We start from the raw sequence: 7,873 nt of genomic DNA, 5'->3' as shown, positions 1-7,873 counted from the left end.
GGACTTCAAGGAAGGTAACCAGCACTGCAATCCTCTTGTCAATATAATAGAGAAGAATTCAACTTCTCTTTTCCTATTTGGTAAGTAAAATTACTATCTATTGTGATCTTCCCAGATCAAAGAAGAGCAAGGACTCCTAATAGCCAAGCAGATGGATCTTTTGTTTTGTTTTGTTTTTACTGCCACATGGTTAATCTGGAAAACAAGCAAACAAAAAGTAAATGAATTCACTCAGAAAATGATATAATGATAAAATATTACTTTCTCTGACATCTGAGGAAATAACGGTTTTATCTTAATACATAAAAAAATTTTTCTCCATGAAACAACAAAAAAGAAATGGTGTTTTCCTTGAAATGGTTATGTATACTGATAAACTAATTAGATAACTGATGACTAGGGGTCCAATGCATTAAGAATTCCCCCTTTTTGAATTATACTAGCCTCTTTTGCCTAGAAATTCCTGAAGTGAATTAGTACTTAACCATAATTAAATCAAAAATAATTTTTCATAATCACACTCCATCTGAAAACCAGATTTAATAAAAACTTCATATATATATAATAAGAAAATGGAAAGATGCCCCCTGCTCCTGGGTAGGAAGAATCAATATAGTGAAAATGGCCATACTACCAAAACTGCTATACAGATTCAGTGCAATCCAATTGAAATTCCAACACTATATATATAAAATATATATTATATATATATGAAGTTTATGCAAGTCAAAAGGAAAGAAATTAAAAAGCTTACATTCATCAAAGTTTTATTCCTATTCATTTATTCAATCTAAAAATATTTGCTAAATTTCTACCCATAAGGGATATGTTGATCAGACACGTGAAAAGATTTTTAATAGGCCTCCAAGTTTTAGAAGGGGAAAAAATAGCAGTGATGAAAGACCTGAAGTAAATTTTGTATGGTATTTCATTTGTCTAAAGACTGTCAGGAATACTGTTTGTAAAGGGTAGATGAGAAAGAAAATTATAAAAATAATGAAGATGGACAGACTTGCCATATTTATTATGTATATAAGTAAATATCTAGGGCAGTAGCCATTTTATAAGGGACAATGAAGGACATGCACCCAGTGAACAGCTATTTAATGAATGCCTACTATAGTAAAAACTACTAATTATACTTATATAATTGGTAAATATAATTGGGATATAAGTGGTAAATAAAGTGGTTCTGCCACACTGGTTTTTGTCTGCCAGTATCTACTGTACCTTTCATTCCCAGGTATGACTCCCAAATTACATCTGAGCAAATAGCTACTCAAAAAACACACTGCAACCTAGCATGTTTTATAACTGGATGTTCTTGCCAATAAAATGTATTAGTCAACTTTTGATCACCCTGACAAAATACCTGAGAAAAACAATTTCGAAGAGAAATGGATTATTTTGAAACCATCGTCTTCGGGCCTGTAGTGAAACATCATGGCATAATGGTATGTGGCACAGAAAGCTGCTCACTTCACGGCATCCAGGAAGCAGAATGTGCCACAACAAAGGGCTGAAGACAAGACACAGTCCCCAAGGGCACACCTCCTACAGGACCAGGACCCATGCCATGACCACATCCTAATGGCCTATTCACAGCTATAAACTCATCAACTGATGAAGTTAGAGCCCTCATGACCCAATCACTTCCTCAAAGTGCAGAAGCTAGCAACCAAGCCTTCAACACAAGGAATTTGGGGGACATTTTAGATCCAAACCAAAATAACACGTAAGTAGAAATGTCCCTGGCAGCTTCCTCTCATCCCTTCCTCTATCCCAAGCCCCGAAACTTCAAAGCCACCATTCTGAACCCTTACTTTTGACTCAGCTGGACATGACAACAGTCTTATTAACTACCTGCTCAAACTTTTACAGGACAGGCAAATGCTCCTATCTTGTTTAAGCCCTCTTATGAAGATTTCTGTCACCACTGATGAATCTGAATAATACACTATTCAGAATACTTTAAAACTCACTTTGAATTTCCAAAACTCAGATAATTCCTTGAATTAAAGAGCTCTGCAAAATTATACACTAATGGTCCATTTTAATATTCCTAAATTTTATCTAAAATATACAAAATACTCTCTAAAACTATGAAATTTCGGGGGAAAAGTTTACTTTCTCCGAATCTATGCTTTTTATAATTTTACATTTGGTAAGGTGAAGAACTGACAACAAAAGGAACAGAACTGATTTATATTATTACAGAAGAGAAAACAGAGAATGCAGTAACCAACAGAAATTCAACAGTCACCTGGCTCTACAAAGCCTCTCCCTCTTAACCAGTCTGATCTATACTGAAATTTTTCTTTTTTTTTTTTTTTAAGGTAACTACTAGTCCCTGCACAAATCATTTCATGGGATGCATAACACTAACATTCACTTTATTTCCAACTAATGTCTTGATATTAGATGGGAGGGGGTCAGAGGTCAGGTTCCTTGCTAACTTTGTCTATTTTCAGGGACACAGCTGCTGGCAGTATTAGGCCAGAAAAATGGGTCACAGGATGGCTAAAATTTGCTCAGGGTCACTTCACCAGTATATGGTAAAGCTGGAATTTAAACCTAGGCAGCATGTCTTCAGAATCAGCACTATTAACTATACAGCCCAGGAATCAATCAGAAAGCTCAGCCATTTATCAAGATTACCATAAAATAAGTTTCTGCAATGTAATAGCTTGGATTGGATCAACCCACATTTCTCTTCCAACTATAAGATCTCTAACTATATCCCCAAGGATCATTCCACTCTGAAGGGTATAAATCTTTTAAACCACTACTGTGTCATGATTTTATTTGCCATTTGCTGGATGCTTTCCAGCTCTTACATATTTTTCATAAGGCACAAGGGACAGAACTTTACACAGCTGTATTATGCAAGTGTAAATACGCAACTGTTTTGCACAATGATGAAATGGTAAGTTTTCAAATTTCTAGTATCACTCCCAGCATTTATCGGTCACATTATCTCTAACTTTATGAAGCATAGCTTAGAACACTGTACTACCTATACATATTTAATATTAATCCAAATATCTCCTCATTCAATTTTAATGTATTATATAAAGTACTAGATCTACAAAAACAAAGAAAAGCAATGATAAAGAAAGTATTTCTTAATTTAGACCTCATTTGTAGCCCTCTTAAAAATTGCCAAACTGTCCCTCTGCTGTAAAGGGTACAAAAATACCACCTCTGAAAGTGTGTCAGTGAAGTAATCCTTTAACCCACGAAAGTAATCTTTTTAATTTCATTGCTGTACTGGCCTAGTAGCTGTATGGATCATTTCCTATACCTCCAGTCTCTGATCTGTATGCAAAACAAATTCATAAGCTATTGTTGTTTGTACCTGAAATTTTTTTCTCATTGAAATTGTAACATTCATAGCACTGTTCTTCCAGAAAATTATATAAAATTAAGTCTATCGTATTTTTCCTTTAAAGTAAAATCAAGCTTCTCACTGCATTACTGAACAGAGCCAAAAGAAATTTCTATAAATCTTCAGGGCATATCGAGAATGTTTTGTTCAAAATTTAGGCCACAAAAATGTACACTAAAACTTTCAGGAAGGCTTCCAAGTGAAAGCATGAGAGAGACTTCAAAAAAGATCATTTCTTTACTTTATAATCTAAGTATTTTCCTGAAGTATGCACACCTCACACCTTTCCTATAGTGATATCTGGTATAATTTGTAGTGAAGGGCACACATTATGCTAGATGAATGAATGAATAACTTTCCACAAATCTGGGAAGAATGAGCAGCTGTTATGTCTACCTCTATGCACACAAGCTGAACACCTTGCGTATGTTTCATTTTAGGCTTATAAAACAACTCTGAGGAAATTTTATAGATGAAGAAACTCAGGTTTAAAGAAACTGAAAATTACTACAAGTAGACAAAATCAGTACTTATATTCAGACAATTCTAAGGCACAGGTTCTTAATGATTATGCTAAACTGCACCCCATAGTTACTCAACAAATTATTTAACTCCTAATGTCTAAAATTATACTGCTATGATGAAAGTATTATAGAATCTAAATACCACAAATAATAATTTGGGGCTGGGAAAAAAGACATTTAGAATTCTAAGTTTAGAGTCTAGGGACATCGCTTTCCAGTGAAGAGGGAGAATGTGGAGAAAAAGAAAATCTTACACACTGTTGGTGAAAATGTCTATTAGTACAGCCACTACAGAGTATGAAGGTTCCTCACAAAACTAAAAATAGATCTACCAGACTATCCAGCTATCCCACTTCTGGGTATTTATACAAAGAAAACAACATCAGCATACCAAAGAGATCCCTATACACCCATGCTTACTGAGGAACTATTTACAATAACTAAGAAGTTGAATCAATTTAGGTCTCAATCAATGGATGACACAATGGATTAAGGAAAATCTCAAGTTCCACCCCAGGCTGGGCAACTTAGTGACTAGAGAGATCCTGTCTCAAAATAAAAAATAATAAAAAGTAGCTCAGTAATAAGGCACTAGGTTCAAAGGGGAGGGGGGCAGTGACACAGGGACATACAAAGACAAAGACACAGGGAGACAGAGAAAGAGAATGAGAACAGAATTTTATTCAGTCATGAAAGAAGAATGAAATTCTGCTATTTTCAGTAAAATGGATGGAATTGAATGACATTATGTTAAGTGAAATAAGCCAGACACAGAAATACAAGTACCACATGTTCTTTTTCATACGTGGAAGCTAAAAATCTGCGACCTAAATGTAGAAGCATGATTGCTAGAGTTTGGGAAGGCTAGGCTGGAAGGTGAATAAAGGGAGACTGGATCTGATAGACATATTGCTTGGGTGTAATCCAATTATCACAGTGATCTCCACTAATAATCCTGAATACATGCTAATTAAAAATGAAAAATGATAAAATCTGAAATGTGAGCAGAAAAAAATATTTCTAATATTTATATATGTAATTTTAAATGTGAGTTTTTAAATAACAGAACTAGAAGACACATACATGCATGTTTAAAGCAAAATAATTCATAATACTCAAAGCGAAAAAATGACCCAAATGACCATTAATAACAGAATGAATAAAGGATGGTATAACCTTAAGGTAATACTACAAAGCAATAAGAATGAAATTACAACCATGGGCAACAAAAGGGATAAATTTCCAAAACATAATCTCAGGTAAAAGCAGCAAAACACAAACATGATTCTGTTTTAAAAAGTTCAAAAACTCCTGAAAATATCTTTCAGCAGGGGTTACCCTTGATGGGAGTGGAAGATGGAATAGTGCATGATATACCCACAGATACAGGGGATCTCTAGAATACTGGTCATTTTCTGTATGTTTGTTTTCATGGGTTTGTTCAGTTCGTATTCATTGAGAATTTACATAAAAGTCACTTCTAATGCATGTACCTTTTTGCATATAGGGTGCTATAAAATTTAACTAAGAGGGCCAGGGGTTTAGCTCAGTGATGCCACCACCTGCCTCACAAGCACAAGGTCCTGAGTTTGATCTCCAGTACCAAAAACAAACAAACAAACAAAAAACCAAAACAACAGCAAAGAAAAACTAAGAGTTATCTGGAAGCTAAGATAAGGATCTCCGAGTTTGAGGACAGCCTGGGAAACTTGGCAAGACTCTGCCAAATCGATTAACTAATTAATTAAATTTTTTAAAGCTGGCGATGTAGCTCAATGATGAGTGCTTCCCTAGCATGCATGAGACACTGTTAAAAAACAAAGTGGAAGCTACTATAATGAGTTGCCAAAGGATACTGAGCACCAGCAGGCTGGCCTTACTGCAAGTCAACAACCTTTATGCACTTGTATCTAGAGCTTGAACTCTGGGAGTCAAGTGCAATCCGACCCACATAAGGTCTGACTCCTACCTTCACTAGACTCCTGTCAAACAATACAAGGCTCCTTCTCTGCCCATGGTGAAACAAAACAGTCTCAATGCTTTTCTCCAAATTTCCTTTTCCTGAAAGTCCTTTACAGTTATCTAAAGGATAATTCTAAGGAGGAAACAAAAGATTTTTTCACTTTTGATTTACCACTGATTTGTTATATTGTTATATGTAGATATCCTTTTTAATTCCTAGAACACTATAAGGTACATATTATTATGCCCAGTTTACAGTTGAGGATACTAGGAATTAAAGAACAAATGAGTGACAGGAGGGTGTGGCTGTCCTCCAAATCCAAGATCAAAACTTAAGACCATTTACCTCTCAGTGCTCAGTCTCTCTTGATAACATAGCAAGAGCACTCCCTTACCAGTTTATGCAGTTATCCCCAGCTTTAGATCTGAGAAATGAGGCCACAGTGAAGGACTGGCGTCTGAATGAAGAAGCTAAGGAATGAGAAACAATGGATGAGAATGATCAAGTAAGATGAACTGTATTCAGTTAAAGAGTAAGGCTGGAGAGAGTAACAACTCATTAAGTGCTATTGAAAATCAAAATACTGCATGGACTAAAACAGCTTTAGTAATCTCTAAATCCTGAAACACCATTATGCAAACTGCATTCAAGGACTATTCCTGTGGGTTGTTTTTATCATGTAAGTCTGTATGTTCAACTGTTTGTTTGTTCATTCAGCGAATACTTTCTGACTGCTCCACATATATAAGGATTTGCCTCAAATGCTGAAAGTGGAATTTGGAATCTGGTAAAGAATATAAATAAATAAAACATAATACAGTGGTGATAAGAGAAGAAAACAAAGCAAACAAAAAATAAGAGGAAAAATGGGCTCTTTAAAATAGATCAGGAAGGGCCTGAGAATGTAATTCTTTTAGTAAAGACTTGCTCTATACCTATTTCTTTGATCACACAACATATTGTATTCTGCTTTATTTTTAAAATATGGTGTTTATACTGGCTTTTGATTCTAACTTTACAGCTTTAAATCTACCTTTAAAACTTAATCCAATCTAGGATTCCATAGAAAAAAAAAATTAATTTTTACAAAATTATTTAAGATTTAAAAAAAAAAAAGAACAGTTTGTCAGTACAGAACAGATTATTTTAAACTGCTGATCAAGAATAAAAAAGGACCTGAGCTGGGCATGGTGGTACATACCTATAATCCCAGCACTGGGGAGGCTGAGGCAGGAGAACTGCTTTGAGTTTCAGGCCAGCCTGGTTTACACAGTGAGTTCAAGGACAGCCTGAATTACAAAGGTAGACCCTGCCCCAAAAAACAATAATAAACAAACCTGAAAAAATATTTTTAGATGTCCTCACTTCAGATAAACAGCAGATTCTGCAAGAAACACTTATCCCAGTGCTTCTTAAATCATGCCCTCACATACCTCCCCAACTCTAATCGTTCTGTATCTATTTTCTCCCATCTTTTTGTGTCACTCTTGTGCCACATACTTCATCTCTTTGTTCACTCTTTGCCTGTCTCCAGATTCTCCCTTTCCACTCCCATTAATCTCCTCTACATGAACAATGATGGATGATAGGGGTTTTGTGTTGAATATATTTAATGAATATAATTTTAAACTCAATTAAAATTTCTTTTTAAAAGAAGTTATGGAATGATTTAGAATTCTACATGAAACATAACTGCTTTGTATCTCTAGGTCTTTTACATTTCATCTTAATGGTCACCTCAGAGATGACAACACACATTTTTAACTTAGTGTAGATTTGTATTTTCACATTTCCCAGAAAACACAAGGACTTTAGAACACTTTACCTCTTTCTTCCCACACTTTCTGTTATTGTTGTAGTTAACACCCACATATATTTTAAGTCCTGCAGATGCTACTTTTACAGTCAGTATCAATTCAGTTATCCCCATGTTTACCCTTTCCAATCCATCTAGGATCACTTTCTCCCTGAGTTCCCTTTACTGTGGCTGTATATGCT

The sequence above is a fragment of the Fukomys damarensis genome, unplaced genomic scaffold (assembly GCF_012274545.1).
Source record: "Fukomys damarensis isolate Sample0158 unplaced genomic scaffold, DMR_v1.0_HiC HiC_scaffold_23, whole genome shotgun sequence".
Classification (NCBI taxonomy): Eukaryota; Metazoa; Chordata; class Mammalia; order Rodentia; family Bathyergidae; genus Fukomys; species Fukomys damarensis.
Note: the sequence above shows the minus strand (reverse complement) of the source record.